This window comes from Pelophylax lessonae (genome assembly GCF_965119305.1).
Source record: "Pelophylax lessonae genome assembly, chromosome: 9".
NCBI lineage: Eukaryota > Metazoa > Chordata > Amphibia > Anura > Ranidae > Pelophylax > Pelophylax lessonae.
This window is the reverse complement of record NC_138776.1, coordinates 248,554,022-248,573,541: the sequence shown is the minus strand read 5'-3', so window position 1 is coordinate 248,573,541 and position 19,520 is coordinate 248,554,022. Positions and strand designations below refer to the sequence as shown.

General features: G+C 44.5%; 1 long non-coding RNA gene across 1 annotated transcript; it reads right to left on the bottom strand.

The window, feature by feature from the left end:
• Positions 1–694: 694 nt before the first annotated feature.
• On the bottom strand, positions 695–17,792 carry LOC309563004. Its single transcript, XR_014225653.1, has 3 exons — positions 17,723–17,792; positions 5,705–5,787; positions 695–922 (listed from the first exon to the last, which is right to left on the bottom strand). It is a non-coding gene; the product is annotated as an uncharacterized lncRNA (long non-coding RNA).
• Positions 17,793–19,520: the final 1,728 nt, after the last annotated feature.

The following is a 19,520-nucleotide window of genomic DNA, read 5'->3' as shown; positions in this document are numbered from 1 at the left end:
TTACAACAGCAGACCGCCGTTCTCTCTTTACGGGAAGCAATTGTGTCTGTCTGGCAGCAATCACGGCCGCCGGCCCCGTGGATCGGCTTCCCCGCTGGGGAGTGGGCGCGAACTCGCGCCCCCGGGATCGTTACCGCGAACCGCTGTACAGGTACGCGATTCGCGGGAACCTGCCGCCGTATAATGGCGGCTGGTCGGCAAGTCGTTAAAAATTTAATTTGGGTACAGCATGACCACGCAAATGTCATTCAAAGTGCGGCAGTGCTGAAAGCTGAAAATTGGCCTGGGCAGGAAGGGGGTGAAAGTGCCCGGTATTGAGGTTGTTAATGGATGGCGGGTGATAGCACATAGAGAAACGGTTTACTCCTATACAGCCAATCTTATCTGGGAATAGCAATATCGGTATTGCTGCAATGAATTCCATTGAGCGTTACTGATGGCAGCTTGCTGGATGGAAAATGTTTTATAAATATTAGAAGAAAGGAAGTAAAAGGATAAAGAGTAAGTGTGGACTGATCCATTCTGTATACTTTTATCGTGATTGGATAAAGTGGAGGATCTATCCAGATCAGTGGGGCTTCTGTATCCAACTGAAAGTCCATAAATGATTGCATTCCCTGGGAAGTGCGCTAAGGACATTATTTCCCCCAACTAAGGTAGGTTCATGATATGAAAATAATTAAAAAGAAGAAAACACTGTATGCAACAACTTTATTTTTTTATGAGACATTTAGCATTTAGCTAAATGATTTTCCACATCAGATGATTTCCAATTTAACTTTAACATCTTCTGGAAGCTGCACAATACACGTGCTGCATCATTTCGGCAGCCACACTTGCCACAAATGGTATAACTCGTTTTTCCACCTCAACCTCTGTTTCTGCTTGATCATCTCTTCTTTCTTCCTCATCGGCAGCTCTCCTGGGAGAAGACACAGTTAAAGGTAAAAAAAAAAAAAAAAAACGACATTGATTATTACATACAGAGTGCAGAGTTCAGGAGTTTGCTAAGTGCAGTTCCAGGGATGCCCTATGCACAGACAGCAGAGTTCAGGAGTGTGCTATGTACAGAGTGCAGAGTTCAGGAGTGTGCTATGTACAGAGTGCAGAGTTCAGGAGTGTGCTATGTACAGAGTGCAGAGTTCAGGAGTGTGCTATGTACAGAGTGCAGAGTTCAGGAGTTTGCTAAGTGCAGTTCCAGGGATGCCCTATGCACAGACAGCAGAGTTCAGGAGTGTGCTATGTACAGAGTGCAGAGTTCAGGAGTGTGCTATGTACAGAGTGCAGAGTTTAGGAGTGTGCTATGTACAGAGTGCAGAGTTCAGGAGTGTGCTATGTACAGAGTGCAGAGTTCAGGAGTGTTCTATGTACAGAGTGCAGAGTTTAGGAGTGTGCTATGTACAGAGTGCAGAGTTTAGGAGTGTGCTATGTACAGAGTGCAGAGTTTAGGAGTGTGCTATGTACAGAGTGCAGAGTTCAGGAGTGTGCTATGTACAGAGTGCAGAGTTTAGGAGTGTGCTATGTACAGAGTGCAGAGTTTAGGAGTGTGCTATGTACAGAGTGCAGAGTTTAGGAGTGTGCTATGTATAGAGTGCAGTTCCAGGAGTGCTCTATGCACAGACAGCAGAGTTCAGGAGTGTGCTATGTACAGAGTGCAGAGTTTAGGAGTGTGCTATGTATAGAGTGCAGTTCCAGGAGTGCCCTATGCACAGAGTTCAGGGGTGTACTGTGTATAGAGTGCAGTTTCAGGAGTGCCCTATGCAAAGAGTTCAGGGGTGTACTGTGTACAGAGTGCAGTTCCAGGAGTGCTCTATGCACAGAGTGCAGAGTTCAGGAGTGCCCTAGACACAGTGCGAAGTACAGGAGTAAACTATGCACAGAGTGGAGTATAAGAATATGCTATGCACAGAGTGCAGTTCCAGAGTTTTTTATGCACAGAGTGCAGAGTTCAGGAGTAAACTATGCATAGAGTGCAGAGTTCTTAGAATATGCTATGTACAGAGTGTAGTTCCAGGGGTGCCCTATGCACAAAGTGCACATATCAGGAGTATGCTATGTTCAGAGTTCAAGGGTGTGCTATGGACAGAGTACAGTTCCAGGGGTGCCCTATGCCCAAAGTACAGAATTTAGGGGTGTGCTATGTACAGAGTGCAGTTCCAGGGGTGCCCTATGCACAGAGAGCAGAGATCAAGATTTTGCTATGTGCAGTTCCAGGGATGCCCTATGCACAGAGAGCAGAGTTCAGGAGTGTGATATGTGCAGAGTGCAGTTCCAGGGGTGCCCTATGCCTAGAGTTCAGGAGTGTGTTATGTATAGAGTGCAGTTCCAGGGGTGCCCTGTGCACAGAGTGCAGAGTTCAGGAGTTTGCCATGTGCAGTTCTAGGGATGCTCTATGCACAGAGAGCAGAGTTCAGGAGTATGCTATGTACAGAGTGCAGTTCCAGGGGTGCCCTATGCACAGGGTGCAGAGATCAGGAGTATGCTACGTGCAGAATTCAGGGGTGTGCTATGGACAGAATACAGTTCCAGGGGTGCCTTATGCCCAGAGTTCAGGGGTGTACTGTGTACAGAGTGCAGTTCCAGGTGTGCTCTTTGCCCACAGTGCAGAGTTCAGGAGTACCCTATACAGTACACACAGCGCAGAGTTCAGGAGTAAACTATGCACAGAGAGGAGTATAAGAATATGCTATGCACAGAGTGCAGTTCCAGGGTTTTCTTTATGCACAGAGTGCAGAGTTCTTAGAATATGCTATGTACAGAGTGCAGTTCCAGGGGTGCCCTATGCATAGAGTGCAGAGATCAGGACGGAGTATATTCAGAGTGCTATGTTCAGAGTTCAGGGGTGTGCCATGGGCAGAATACAGTTCCAGGGGTGCCCTATGCCCAAAGTACAGAATTTAGGGGTGTGCTATGTACAGAGTGCAGTTCCAGGGGTGCCCTATGCACAGAGAGCAGAGTTCAGGAGTTTGCTATGTGCAGTTCCAGGGATGCCCTATGCACAGAGAGCAGAGTTCAGGAGTGTGATATGTGCAGAGTGCAGTTCCAGGGGTGCCCTATGCCCAGAGTTCAGGAGTGTGTTATGTATAGAGTGCAGTTCCAGGGGTGCCCTGTGCACAAAGTGCAGAGATCAGGAGTATGCTATGTGCAGGATTCAGGGGTGTGCTATGGACAGAATACAGTTCCAGGGGTGCCTTATGCCCAGAGTTCATGGGGTGTACTGTGTACAGAGTGCAGTTCCAGGTGTGCTCTTTGCACACAGTGCAGAGTTCAGGAGTACCCAATACAGTACACACAGTGCAGAGTTCAGGAGTAAACTATGCACAGAGAGGAGTATAAGAATATGCTATGCACAGAGTGCAGTTCCAGGGTTTTCTTTATGCACAGAGTGCAGAGTTCTTAGAATATGCTATGTACAGAGTGCAGTTCCAGGGGTACCCTATGCATAGAGTGCAGAGATCAGGACGGAGTATATTCAGAGTGCTATGTTCAGAGTTCAGGGGTGTGCCATGGGCAGAGTACAGTTCCAGAGGTGCCCTATGCCCAAAGTACAGAGTTCAGGGGTGTGCTATGTACAGAGTGCAGTTCCAGAGGTGCCCTATGCACAGGGTGCAGAATTCAGGAGTTTGCTATGTGTAGTTTCAGGGATGCCCTATGCACAGAGATCAGAATTCAGGAGTTTGCTATGTGTAGTTTCAGGGATGCCCTATGCACAGAGATCAGAGTTCAGGAGTGTGCTATGTACAGAGTGCAGAGTTTAGGAGTGTGCTATTTACTGAGTGCAGTTCCAGGGATGCCCTATGCACAGAGAGCAGAATTCAGGAGTGTGCTATGTACAGAGTGTAGAGTTTAGGATTGTGCTATGTACAGAGTGCAGAGTTTAGGAGTGTGCTATGTACAGAGTGCAGAGTTTAGGAGTGTGCTATGTACAGAGTGCAGAGTTCAGGAGTGTGCTATGTACAGAGTGCAGAGTTTAGGAGTGTGCTATGTACAGAGTATAGAGTTTAGGAGTGTGCTATGTACAGAGTGCAGAGTTTAGGAGTGTGCTATGTACAGAGTATAGAGTTTAGGAGTGTGCTATGTACAGAGTGCAGAGTTTAGGAGTGTGCTATGTACAGAGTGCAGTTCCAGGGATGTACTATGCACAGATTGCAGAGATTAGGAGTGTGCTATGTGCAGAGTTCAGGGGTGTGCTATGAACAGAATACAGTTCCAGGGGTGCCCTATGCTCAGATTTCAGAGTTCAGGAGTGTGCTATGTACAGAGTGCAGTTCCAGGGATGTACTATGCACAGATTGCAGAGATTAGGAGTATGCTATGTGCAGAGTTCAGGGGTGTGCTATGAACAGAATACAGTTCCAGGGGTGCCCTATGCTCAGATTTCAGAGTTCAGGAGTGTGCTATGTAAAGAATGCACACTCCAGGAGTGCCCTATGCACTCCTGGAGTATTTTTTTTTTATTTTTACTTTGTTACACTTTTATTTCTATTACAAGAAATGTATTTAGGTGTAATAAACAAATACAAATTATATGTATAAAAACATAAACATTTTTATTGAGAAAAACACAGATATATATAAAGCATATACTTAAAGATCTTTTTATATATCTGTGTTTCTCTCAATAATAATAATATTTTTTTTATACATATAATTTGTAAGTATATTCTTTTTTATATATCTGTGCCTCTCTCAATAAAACGTTTATGTTTATTACACCCTAGGAGGTACATCAAAAGTCCCATTTTAATTTTGCAATTTCGAAATGTATCAGGTTGGGGATGGTACCTGCCAAGACTAGAAATTTTATGACGCTTTACCTCCACACACACCAAACTTTATCCCTTGTAATAGGAATAAGGCATGACAGGTTCTCTTTATGGAGACATCTGGGGGTTAAAAAGACCCAAGATATCTCCTCTACACAAAAAAGCATGGGATTAAAAAAAACCCATAAATCTCTGCTTTCCAATGCAAAAACTGGAGGTGACATCGTGACATTGCTTCTGGCCTCCCAGGGTCATAGAGATGGCTGGGGACCATCTGGTTCACGGCCAACTCTATGATAAACCAGCACCGCCCACTGCCTGTAAAAGCAATCCAGCTGCTAGGATAGCTTTTACATTGTAGGGAATCACCAGCTGAAAACAAAGATATCTGTGTAGCTGAATGCATCATCCTGATATCACTACTTCAATCCAAGGACATCATAAGACGTCCTACAGGCAGGAAGTGTTTTTTTTTTTTTTAATGTTTATTGGGTTTTACAATACAATACAGTGAATAATTTGAACAAAGGCAGGTAAACCAAGTCAAAATACAAAGGGAAAGAAGAAAAATGTCCAGATAAGACATAAGACTACTCAATAATGATACCCATGAGCACTTATTGGACAATGGGAGGGGGGAGGGAATGGGAAGGGAGGGGGGTGAAGCCGTACTTGTCGTCTTAGGAAGTGGTTTTATGGATCTACTGAATCTGACCTGTTATCAGTCTCTTGCAAGAAGCATGCTGATAAGAGGAGAAAGCAAAGTGACAGAGAAATGACCTCATCAGTCTCCTGCTTCTCCTCTTTACTGTCCTGTCACAGGTTGGGAGAGGAGCAAGACCTAAAACTGGTCTCCTTGCACAGCCCTATGCTGTTTGCCCAGAATCAAGATTTAAAGTCTATACTTTTATTTGAAAAAAAATCTTATTTATACTTACTCTTCCTCACAGAGAGATAAGTTGATGGTCCCAATAAAGAAAAGGAGTAACAGTGATTTCTTCAAGGTGAACATCTTTGAGATCTGCAGATAATTTGGATTCATGGAAAGAAAAAAAAGAAAAAGAAGAGAAAACTTGAAAATATGACTCAAAAATAACACGAGGCACCCTAATGTTAGGCACACATGACTTCTGAGAAGCATAGGTGCATTTATGACCAACTCATAAACCAATACCTTGCCCCCCAAAAACACACGGAAGCTGATTAAGGTGGAAATACCCAGTGGTGGGATTCAAAAATTTTAGTAACCAGTTCCGACATTCAAGCATGGTTTAATATTTTGTTCTTTAATGGCAATGAAAAACTTTGCGGACCGTGCTCTGCTCAGCTGGGATCGATCTGCCGATCCCCGCTGAGCCGGCGGATGACAGCAGAGGGCTGGCGCGTTTCGAGGCCGTGCTTCTTCCTCAGAGCCTTGAAACGCGTCAGCCCTCTGCTTTCATGAGATATCGGACTCCTGTAATGATGCTGCTTTATGGAATTGATATGCTTGACTTTCACGCATGTTTGTGAGTAGCTGATTTTTATCTTTTTATTATCAATAAACTCGCTGAGGATAATGCGCTAGGCTGGTGCGCCCTTTCTTTGTTTTGTATCTACAGTGTTTGGTCGACCGCCCCGGTCGTAGGGGGCAGCAAAGCCCAGCCATAGTGGATGCCAAGTATAAGTACAAGTTCCAGGATTGAGGCAGCCTGAGGACCAGGTTCTGAGCGCAGGAGTAGGGTGCTGAGCAGCACTAATCTTTTTCTGGATCTGATCCCCACCCAGGACGGATGGAAAATAGAGTTTCCATCCGTCCGGATTTCACGGACAGGATCGGATGCGGATGGCAGCGGGTGTCAGCAGACATGTCACCACTGACGCTGACATCCGCTGCTCCATAGGGCTGAATGGGGCATCCGATCAGATCTGACAGGCGGATCTGATCGGAACGCCCGTGTGCAAGAGTGACAGTGCAGTGCGCGCTGAAAGTGGGTGGAGGCGGAGCCAAATTGTGATAGGCGGGGACTGGGAGGCGGCCTGGAGGAGAAGAGGTTCAGAAGGGGTGATGTCACTGGTTGCTAGATGCTAAGCGGCCTCTAGCCTAGCAACCAGTGCTCCCCGCAGAGAGAGAGCGCCGCCGCCACAGGACACAGGACAGAGGCAGAGAGAGTAGCGCCGCCGCCGCAGCCACAGGACACGAGCGGATGATAGATGGTCAGTAAGGCGGTTCTGCGAACTGCCAAATGTTTAGTAACCGGTTCTGTAGAACCGGTGAGAACCGGCTGAATCCCACCACTGGAAATACCGTAGGGCCACCGCCTTATTGAACTTTGCAAAAGTAACAACTTTCCAAATCTGCCAAACAACAATGCCAGTCACAGTTATACCCGGTTCACTCTACTCCGACTTGTCAGGCAACTTGGTCGCCTGACAAGTAGCGCTCCATTCTGTGCAATGGAACCGTTCTAATCAGAGCGACTCAAGTCGCTCCGACTTAGAAAAAGTTTCATGCACTACTTCTGGGCGAAGTCGGAGCGACTTGCATTGACTTCTATTATGAGAAGTCATTTGCAAGCCACAATGAAGTCGTGCTGCACGGGCTACTTCAAAGTCAGGGCGACTTTGAGTCGCCCTGGTGTGAACCGACTCTTATACGTTGAACACCCATAAAACATAAACACACATAGTCTAAGAGGCCTGTCCTTACCATCAGTGCCAGACAGGCATTAGATTGACCCAAGAATTTACCAAACAACAATGCCAGTCACAATTCTACTGTGAGCACCCATAAAACATAAACTCACATAGTCTAAGAGGCCATAGTCTAAGAGGCCTGTCCTTACCATCAGTGCCAGACAGACATTAGACTGACTCCAGAATTTAACTTGAGGGCATAGCCTCTAAAGGTCCGTACACACTTGACGGAAATCGGACAAAATATCCTCCGATTTTTCTCGTTCTTGCTCAGCATTCATAACCGTTTTTAGTTGACAGTGCATAAATGTTCACGAAATTTATTGTCCGATTTTTTTTTTTTTGGGACATTTGTTCCTAGACTTTCGGGTCGTTGGCAACTTCAGATCATGCACGGTCTTTCGTATCCAATTTTCCGAATCCGAAAATTGGTCATCTGGGGACAGACGATAAAAATTCTGGTGTTTGTCCCTCCGTTTTTTTTGTTGAAAATGTCGGCATCGGCTGCTGAAAGTTGTGTGCACACTAGCCGAAAATCGTACGATTTTACCTCGGACGGGAATTTTCGGCAGATTTTCTACTGGTGTGTACCCCACTTAAGGCAACATCAATTGCTGGCATGGTCAAAACCGCCAATAAAGCTGTGATAAAACATCACAACGGGCGGGAGGGAGGGTAACTCTTGTGACAGTTGAATCTCCTAGTAGTTGGATGTGCCCCAGCGTAGCCTTTCCTAGAGTTCAGGCTCCACCCAGTCCCCTCAGGTCTTTGTAGGCAATCTTAAGGGAGCTACATAACCACTTAAGCCCCGGAAGATTTTACCCCCATTCAGACCAGGGGGTATTTTGCGATTCGGCACTGCGTGACTTTAATGGACAATTGCGCGGTCGTGCGACGCTGTACCTAAACGAATTTGGCGTCCTTTTTTTCCCACAAACAGAGCTTTCTTTTGGTGGTATTTGATCACCTGTGCGATTTTTTGATCACGCGCTATAAACAAAAAAAGAGCGTAAATTTTGCAAAAATAACAATATTTTTCACATTTTTTTATATGAAATTCCCCCCCAAAAAAATGTAAAAATCAAAATTTTTTAACATTTTCGGCCAATTTGTTTTATGCTACCTATGTTTGGTAAAAAAAATCACAAAAAGCGTATTTTGATTGGTTTGCGCAAAAGTTATTGCGTTTACTAACAAAGGGAAAGATTTCTGTCATTTTTGTTGTTTTTTTTTTTAACGCGTAATGGCGGGGATCTGCGATTTTTTTTGCGGTACTGCGACATTGCGGCGGACAGATCGGACCCTTGACTGACATTTTTGACACTTTTGGGGTTACCAGTGACATTTCTACAGTAATCGGTGCTATATATATGCACTGTTACTGTAAAAATACACTGGTAGTGAAGGGGTTAACTTTATTTGGGAGGGAGGGGCTGTGTGTGTCCCTAGGGGCGTGCTTTCTACTGTGATTGGCTGTGGCTTCAGCTGTAAGGACACTGATCAATGGATCTACATAGTAGATCCATGTGATCAGTGTCTTTACAGCGAGGAGAATGACAGGCGGCTTGTTTACACAAGCTGCCTGACATTCTCCCTCTCCCCCGCCGATCGCCGAGTGGCCGGCGGACATCGGGTCCGCTGGTCACACGCGCGGGGGGGTCCGTGACCACGCGGGAGCGGGAGCGCGCCTCCGGGGGCGCGCGCTCGCTCCCTAGACCCTCACAAGCAAGCAACGTAGCCCTACGTTAGTTTGCCTGTGAGGGGCTGACCGCCGACGTAGATAGTCGTGCGGCGGTCGGCAAGTGGTTAACTTCACTTTTAGGTTCACACCCACAGTGATGCCAGGCTTCCAGCAGTCAAGGCTCCCTTTCCCTAAAGGAGGTTCCAGGGGCATTCATTAAATGGTTCCAATGGTTACAATAAAAGCTCCAATGTTTGTTTGCTTGAATCCATCACAAAAGAACACGTACTCTTGTCACCCATTATGGGTTGAGGGTTTTTTTTAAACATGAATTTGGATAATTTTCGTGATGCTTTCCAGACCTTACCAGATCTGGCTACCCATGAAACAATGTAATTAAGGGGTCTCGATCCATCTCATTCCTCAATCCCACAATAGGTAGAGCACAGTAGAATCTTAGAAGCAATTGGAGCTGGTTAACATTTACCAAAATTGCAGACTCCGTAGATTATGGTTTCCAGGGCTTTCTATCCTAAACGAGGATGCCTTTTACCTCACCTGGGCCACTCACTCTGGCTATCACTCAACAGTGGTAAAGGCAGGACATACGGGGATCCACCAGTATTAAGGCTACCTCCAGGGTCATGAATTGAATATCATGACTCTGAATGGTCCGTAACCTGAACCATTTAATATCCTGCCTCTATACCTTTATGGACTATTTGGAAGTATATATTCCGGCACCGTTTGGCATGCTCTCTATCCCTCAGCAAGGTGGACTCCAAATAGTAGTTGGATGAGTGCGTTCTAGGGCAGCAAAACGGACTATAAAGTATATGAGAAATATCGGTATAGCTCGGTCTCTCTGGCCCTGACGAAGCCTGATGTGAAACGCGTTGGCTCATTGGGACCCTCTAACCGAATATCATCAAAGACTTTGTGCATCAACATCAGCTTGAAGCATGTATTGGTCCCTTAATAGGGATATATTTCTGTGCTGTTGTTTTGAATAATTTTGACATATTGGTGAATATATGAGGGATGTCTCTTTTCTTCTTTTTGTATATCCCTCATCTGTACACAAAATTCTTTTAGATATACTAATAAATGGATACATTTTAATGTGTTGGTTTTTCTGGTCTTCCTTCCCCCAACTGGCCTCCAAACCCTACTTTTCTCTAGATTTTGTTTAGTGCTAAAGGATGTTAGATTAAAAATAAATCTGCTGTACAAACTGGACAAACGGTTTCTTTAGAGTTTTTCTTGTATGAATGAGAAGAGTTCTTTGTGATTTTACCCACTTGCCGACCGCCGCAAGTACATATACTGCGGCGGTCAGCCCCTCACAGGCAAAGTGACGTACCGGTACGTCACTAGCCTGTGAGGCTCTGGGGAGCGAGCGCGCGCCACCGGAGGCGCGCTCCCATTCCCGCGCGGTCACGGACTCTCCCGCGCGTGTGACCGGCGGACCCGATGTCCGCCGGTCACTCGCGATCCTTGGGTGGAGAGGGAGAAAGGCAGGCGGCTGATGTAAACAAGCCGCCTGTCATTCTCCCCTGTGTAGAAATAGTGATCATACGGTTCTACTATGTAGGACCGTTGATCACTGTTTCTACAGCTCAAGCCACAGCCAATCACAGTTAGAATCACTCCCCTAGGGACACACATAACCCCTCCCTCTCAAAAAAAGTTAACCCCTTCACTAACAGTGTCATTTTACAGTAACAGTGCATATATATAGCACTGATTACTGTAGAAATGTCACTGGTACCCCCAAAAGTGTCAAAAATGTCAGTCAATGGTCCGATCTGTCCGCTGCAATGTCGCAGTACCGCAAAAAAAATCGCAGATCGCCGCCATTACGCGTTTAAAAAAAACAACAAAAATGACAAAAATCTTTCCCTTTGTTAGTAAACGCAACAACTTTTGCACAAACCAATCAAAATACGCTTTTTGCAAAACATATGTAGCATAAAACAAATTGGCCGAAAATGTTAAAAAATTTTGATTTTTACATTTTTTTGGGGGGGAATGTCATATAAAAAAATGTGAAAAGTATTGTTATTTTTGCAAAATTGACGCTATTGTTTTGTTTATAGCGCATGATCAAAAAATCGCACAGGTGATCAAATACCACCAAAAGAAAGCTCTGTTTGTGGGAAAAAAAGGACGTCAATTTAGTTTAGGTACAGCGTCGCACGACCGCGCAATTGTCCGTTAAAGTCACGCAGTGCCGAATCGCAAAATACCCCCTGGTCAGGAAGGGGGTAAAATCTTCCGGGGCTTAAGTGGTTAACTTGTTCCAGGTTTGGAGAGAAGGAGAATGAAACTATTGAGATTAGGTTAAAAAAAAATGTATCATTATAAGGTATATAACTTATGAATGTTATCCTTCTACTGTACTATTTCTTAATAAGGGCCTAAATATATGAAAAAACAATGTTTTATGTATAACTATATTAGAATATGTAATAATATTTGAGTCAAATGATTGATATTGGATTTCATTGAAAGTATGTTAGGTTTTAACCACATCCCACCTGGCCTATAGCAGAATGATAGCCAAGCGGTGGTTCCTTTATCCTGACTGGGCATCATATGATGACCAGCAGGATAAGCTGCTCGTGCACGCCCCCAGAAGCGCAGGGCGGAGATCGGTAGTGCGGTGTGTCACACCGCATCTCAGGTGACATAGGCTCTTTACCATGTGATTAGCTGCATCCAATCACAGCAGGAAGTGCTAGTTATTGGCTTTCCTCTAGTCGCACTGACAGGGCAATGATGGGCGCTGACCTGAGCTGTGGATGAGGTTAGTGAGAGATAAGAACATTGGCATTGCTGGGCCAGAAATTATATTACAAAATTTATTTATTATTTAAATTTATTATGAAAAGTTAAATTCTGCCCGAAAAGGTGAACCTAAAGTGATTGTAAAGTCTATTTTTTTTGTGTTAAAAATAACAAACATGTTAAACTTACCTGCACTGTGCAGTTGGTTTTGCACAGAGTAGCCTGGATCCTCCTCTTCTCTGGTCCCTTTTTGGTGCTCCTGGCCCCTCCCTCCTGTTGAGTGCCCCCACAGCAAGCAGCTTGCTATGGGGGCACCCAAGCCGATTCATAGCTCCCTGTGCCTATTCAGACGTGGAGCCGCAACCCTTTTTACCTCCTCTTTCCTCATTGGCTCACTGAATTCGACAGCAACGGGATCCAATGGCTTCGCTCTGCTGTCTCAGCTAATGAGGAGGGAGGGCCTCGGGCAGCCGAGATACTTCTGCAACATTGCTGGATGGAGAAGGGCTCAGGTAAGTATTAGGGGAGCTGGGGGCTGCTACCGATAATGCGTCCACCTAGGTAAGTATAAAGGGGAAAAAAGGAAACCCCACACGTCTCTTTTAATGCATAGAATGCATTAAGATAAAAATACTTTTTGCCTTTACAACCACTTTACCCTTTAAGAAAACACACAAACAAGAGCGCTGTTGGTAAATGGCCACTAGGTGGTGCTGAACCATAGGTTACAAACTGGTATATACTGTATATCAGGCATCACTAAATGGCGGAACGCGGTCAAGACCCAGACCAAATGACAATTCTATCCGGACCGCAGCTACGCCACCCAGGGCCTGGAATACAAAAAAGGGGGACTGTGAAGAGCCTGGAATACAAGAAAATGGTGGGGGGGGGGGGGACTGTGAAGAGCCTGGAATACAAGAAAGGGGGCTGTGAAAGGCCTGGAATACAAAAAAGTTGGGCTGTTAGGGGCCTGGAATACAAGAAAGGGGGGAGGCTGTGAAGGGACTGGAATACAATAATGAGAGGGCCTAAAATACAAGAAAGGGGGGCTGTGAGGAGACTGAAATACAAGAAAGAGGGCTGTGAAGGGTTTGGAATACAAGAAAGAGGGGGCTGTGAAGGGACTGGAATACAAGAAAGAGGGGGCTGTGAAGGGACCGGTATACAAGAAAGGGGGCTGTGAAGGGCCTGGAAAACAAAAAAGAGGGGGCTGTGAAGGGACTGGTATACAAGAAAGGGGTCTGTGAAGGGCATGAATAAAAGAAAGAGGGGGCTGTGAAGGGCCTGGAATACAAGAAAGAGGGGGCTGTGAAGGGACTGGAATACAAGAAAGAGGGGGCTGTGAAGGGACTGGTATACAAGAAAGGGGGCTGTGAAGGGCCTGGAAAACAAAAAAGAGGGGGCTGTGAAGGGACTGGTATACAAGAAAGGGGTCTGTGAAGGGCCTGAATAAAAGAAATAGGGGGCTGTGAAGGGCCTGGAATACAAGAAAGAGGGGGCTGTGGAAGGCCTGGAATACAAGAAAGAGGGGGTTGTGAAGGGCCTGGAATACAAGAAAGGGGGGCTGTGAAGGGACTGAAATACAAGAAAGAGGGGGCTGTGAAGGGCCTGTAATACAAGAAAAGGGGGTTGTGAAGGGTCTGGAATACTAAAAAGAGGGGGCTGTGAAGGGCCTGGAATTCAAGAAAGAGGGGGCTTTGAAGGGACTGGTATACAAGAAAGGGGGCTGTGAAGGGCTGGAATACAAGAATGAGGGGGCTGTGAATGGCCTGGAATACAAGAAAGAGGGGGATGTGAAGGGCCTGGAATACGAGAAAGAGGGGGCTTAAAAGGGCCTGGAATACAAGAAAGAGGGGGCTGTGAAGGGACTGGTATACAAGAAAGGGGGCTGTGAAGGGCCTGGAATACAAGAAAGAAGGGGCTGTGAAGGGCCTGGAATACAAGAAAGAGGGGGCTGTGAAGGGCCTGGAATACAAGAAAGAGGGGGCTGTGAAGGGCCTGGAATACAAGAAAGAGGGGGCTGCTAAGAAACTAGTTTACAGGAAAGGGGGCTGTGAAGGGCCTGAAATACAAGAAAGAGGGGGCTGTGAAGGGCCTGGAATACAAGAAATAGGGGGTTGTAAAGGGCCTGGAATATAAGAAAGAGGGGGCTGTGAAGGGCCTGGAATACAAGAAAAGGGGGCTGTGAAGGGTCTGGAATACAAGAAAGAGGGAGCTCTGAAGGGCCTGATATACAAGAAAGGGGGATGTGAAGGGCCTGGAATATAAGAAAGAGGGGGCTGTGAAGGGACTGATATAGAAGAAAAAGAGGGCTATGAATGACCTGGAATACAAGAAAGAGGGGGCTGTAAAGGGACTGATATACAAGAAAGAGGGGGCTGTGAAGGGCCTGGAATAAAAGAAAGAGGGGCTATGAAGGGACTGGTATACAAGAAAGGGGGCTGTGAAGGGCCTGGAATACAAGAAAGAGGGGGCTGTGAAGGGACTGGTTAAAAGAAAGGGGGCTGTGAAGGGCCTGGAATACAAGAAAGAGGGGGCTGTGAAGGGCCTGGAATACAAGAAAGAGGGGGCTGTGAAGGGACTGGTATACAAGAAAGGGGGCTGTGAAGGGCCTGGAATACAAGAAAGAGGGGGCTGTGAAGGGCCTGGAATACAAGAAAGAGGGGGCTGTGAAGGGACTGGTATACAAGAAAGAGGGGGCTGTGAAGGGCCTGGAATACAAGAAAGAAGGGGCTGTGAAGGGCCTGGAATACAAGAAAGAGGGGGCTGTGAAGGGCCTGGAATACAAGAAAGAGGGGGCTGCTAAGAGACTAGTTTACAGGAAAGGGGGCTGAGAAGGGCCTGAAATACAAGAAAGAGGGGGCTGTGAAGGGCCAGGAATACAAGAAATAGGGGGTTGTAAGAATGGCAACTTTCTTTTGGTGGTATGTGATCACCTCTGCGATTTTTTTTTTTTTTTTTTTTGCGCTATAAACAAAAAATAACAATTTTCAAAAAAAAAACAATATTTTTTATTTTCTGTTCTAAAATACACCCAATAAAAAAAAATTAAAAAAAATCAAACTTCTTCATCAGTTTAGGCCAATATGTATTCTGCTACATTTTTGGATATAAAAATTCCAATAAGCGTATATAGGATTGGTTTGCGTAAAAGTTATAGAGTCTACAAACCATAGGAGAGATTTTTGGACTTTTTATTTATTTTTTTCTACTATTAATGGCGGTGATCAGTGATTTTTAGTGGTACTGCGACATTTCGGTGGACAAATCTGACACTAAGGGGCAGATTTACTAAAACTGGAGCCCCCAGAATGTGGTGCAGCTGTGTATAGTAGCCAATCACCTTCTAACTTTAACTTGTTCAAGTAAGCTTTGGCAATAAAATATGGAAGCTGATTGGTTTCTATGCAGAGCTGCACCAAATTTTGCACTACCCAGTTTTAGTATCCCCCCAAGTGACACTTTTTAAGGACCAGTGACACCAGTACAGTGATCGGTGCTAAAAAAAAAAATGCACTGTAACAAATGACACTGGCAGGGAAGCAGTTAACATCGGGGGTGATCAAAGGGTTAAGCGGGCTCCTAGGGAGTGCTTTCTAACTGTGGGGGGAGTGGATGCACTGGAGGAAAACAGAGATCCGTGTTCCTGCTTTGCAGAAACACAAGATCTCTATTTTTCTCTGTGGCAGAACGGCGGGCTGCCTTGTTTAGATAGGCAGACCGCTGTTCTGCCTCTCCTCGGAATGATCGGCGGGTCCCAGCGGCCATCGCGGCCACCGGCCCTACTGATTGGCTCCCACTGTGATTGGACACAGGGCTCCGCAGATCTGGTGCACAAAATCATGTACATGTACCTGATTTTGCACAGCCAGGCCGCCCTGCCGCAGTATACATGCAGCAGATGGTACGAAAGTGGTTACATAGTTACATAGTTACATAGTAGTTGAGGTTGAATAAAGACAATAGTCCATCCAGTTCAACCTGTGTAGGTGCGCATGGCCGTAATCATCTCTCATACACCTTAATGTTCTGATCCTTGAGATGTATGTCCAGGAGTCTTTTGAAAGTAGCCATACTTCCCGCAGATACCACCTCTTGTGGTAGAGAATTCCACAATCTTGTAGCCCTAACAGTAAAAAAAACCCCTGCGTTGCCTGAGGTCAAAACGCTTCTCCTCTAATCGCATTGTATGTCCTCAAGTCCTCATGCAATCCTTGCGACTGAATAGCTCTTTTTCTATGCTGAGATCACCATTGAGGTATTTATAAATTGCTATCATGTCCCCTCTCAGGCGTCTCTTTTCCAGGGAGAATAAATCAAGCGATTGTAGACGCTCTTCATAATTAAGGTCCTCTTATCCCCTAATTAGTTTAGTTGCCCTTCTCTGGACTCTCTCCAGCTCCAACACATCCCTCCTGAGGACTGGCGACCAGAATTGGACAGAATACTCCAGATGCGTTCTTACCAGAGTTTTATAAAGTGGTGGAATTATAGTTTTATCTCTGGAATACATCCCTTTCTTTATGCATGCTAATATTTTGCTGGCTTTGGCAGCTGCAGCTTGACATTGCATGCTGTTGCTTGGTCTATCCTCTACCAGGACTCCTAGATCTTTCTCCATTCTTGACTCCCCCAGAGGTTCCTCCCCTAAAGTGTATTGTGCTTTTATGTCCCCAAGTGCAAAACCTTACACTTCTCCACATTAAAGTGCAGTCAGTGTAGTTTACAGGCATACTCTATTAAAATGTATGGATATGTTGTAGTCCTGGGTCCCCTCTTAAACCTCATTTGCCATGTCGTTGCCCACCCTGTTATTTTGTTCAGGTCAATAAAAGTTTAACAAAAATTGTAAAACGCAAAAGAATTCCTATTCAGGGCACACAAAAAAATAAAACTTTGCCTGATCCGCTTAATAATAATTGTGAAAAATGTACAATAGCGGGATGAATTCTAGATTAGCCAGTTTTGAATTTTCTGTTTTCAATTTTGTAAATCACAAACCACAAACATTGAACTTTACCCAATGACATATAAACGAATGATTGTGCATCTCCTTTCGGCTGCCAGAACTTTAATACTACGTAAGTGGAAAACCACCAACACCCCAAATCTTTCTGAGGCAATTACCCTAGTTAATGAGAACTATAAACTAGAGAAAGCTTTATCCTTCAATGCATTAACCCACCACAAGTTTCAAAAAGCTTGGTTGGAATGGCCCTATTTAACACCTGAAACTAGAAGCTTATAATAGAACTATTTAGATTAGTTCTACTCATTCTGATCCTGGGGATGATGGGAGGTGTCGACGACTCATGGCTTGGTGACATTGTTCCCCGAGGGGTTCTGAGTCGGGGTGGTTTGACGCCTCTCTTCTCCTCCCATCATCGGAATACACTATGTCAACCTGTACATGCATGATGTTAAAGTACTCTTGAACGAAGCATATAACTATTGTTTGAACACTGTATCATCCACTTTTGGATAATGTTCTACTTTGTTGTTATCATTTTCTTGTATCACATTTTGTTGATGTGATTTTCTGTTTTCTTTGTCATTTATGTTTGAAATTCAATAAAAATTTATTGATTGAAAAAAAAAAATTTTGTAAATCACTTTAAATGTTCATTTTCTAAAAAAAGGCCAATTTGGGGGAAAATTATATGAGGAACCTTGCCATCATTTAAATCAAAATAAAACAGATGAGTCATTTAAACTTTACTTGAAATCTGAATATCAAGGTTTCTTTTCTAATAAATAATTATAATAGGAATAATAATATAATAATGACCTTCCAGCATATACTTACCGGATGGTTCAGTTGGTGCTGAGAATGTAGACAGCTGGAAGTCTTCAGTGGAGGTCTACACTACAATGAACGGGGTTGGCTTATATAATAAAAGAACAAGAAGTTGAGTACACATAAATTTTAATTAAAGTTTAGTGTAAAAGTCACATCATCCTTGGGAACACATAACTGATACCACATGTGTTTCTTAAAACATTTGCCTTCAAGCCTCCAGGTGGGAAAAATATCAGCACCCAGTCAGTCGTTTAATTATCTCCCGATCTGCTATTTAGAAAGTTTTCATCTAAAATGGATTTAGGTGGAATTTCAGCCCAAATTTTTGCTTTGTTTTATATACAGTAGCATGGAGTTATTTTGGACAGTTATTTATTTTGGTTTAAGTCTCAAAAATAGAGGATACATACAGGTCTAAACGCCAAGTAGCGAAAAACAGGTTCCTCTAAATAAAGGAAAGGGATTGTTGAGGAGGGCTCCTGATAGGTGAGCACAGATTCAAATAATTAACCACATAATGAAAAAATATAACTTTATTTAAGATATAAAAAAGATTTAAACAATTTGAAATGACCCTGAATATATGTGTGGGGGAGCCCCCTCTAAGTATTGGGAGTTGGCCTATTGTCGCCCCTTCTTTTCCAGACCCCTATGTGTATACTTACATATTTTGGACGATATTTGGTGTCTCCCGGCTCCACCTATTTGTGAACAGTTTGTGACCCCTGGATGATACCGGACTCGACACCCCCTCCTCTGGGATCAACCCTGGTTCAATCCTTGGGCTATGAGCCCCTTCATCTTGGCTCCCTGTGGTTATATGTGGTGTCACATGCATGGTCAGTGACCGGAATTCATGGCCGTTCAGTACCATAATCCATCACTATCTGTAAATTGGTGAGCACAATGTAAAATGTTTTTGAATCTTGTATTAATATGATTGTAATAGTCATCCATGAGAGATATCAGAACATTGTTGAACATAAGTTATGTAATGTTGTAACTAATGAGATGTTCTTTCTTTTGTAATAGTCTACCTGGGACACTACGTGGTCTTGGAAAAAGCCTTAGGGCGAAACGCGTCAGCCCGTCCCCCCTTTGGTTGAGACTACTATGGATGTTTTGTATATTGCATTATGACATTTATTCTCTTTTAAATCTTTTTTATATCTTCAATAAAGTTATATTTTTTCATTATGTGGTTAATTATTTGAATCTGTGCTCACCTATCAGGAGCCCTCCTCAACAATCCCTTTCCTTTATTTAGAGGAACCAGTTTTTCGCTACTTGGCGTTTAAACCTGTATCCTCTATATTTTTATTCATCGTCTATTAGGATTGGAGGCCTCCTGATTAAATTCAACACATCCAACAATATATCCTTTCTCTGCTTTCCATATTTGGTTTAAGTCTCACTTACAGTGGTTCTGAAGGGAGAAGGTTTTTACCTTCATAAATTCTCTGCATTAAGGTAAAAAAAACCTTCTGCATATAGTCCACCCCTTATACTTATCTGAGCCTGATGTAGATCCAATGGTGCACATAAGAGCAAAGGCTCTCTTGGCTCTCCAACACTTCATTGGCTTAGAGACAGCAGCAGAAGCCATTGGATTCTCTGGCTTTCAATCACAGCCAGTGAGGAGGAAATGGGGGGCGAGGCCAAGCTGTGCTCTGTGTGTCTTATGGACACACAAAGCTCAGGAGTAGGGGTACCACCTCTGGATGGAATATCTGCTCACCTCCAAGCTATGACCCCACTACAGAGTGCCAATCGCCTGTATATATGTCTCTCTGGGTCCCACTGG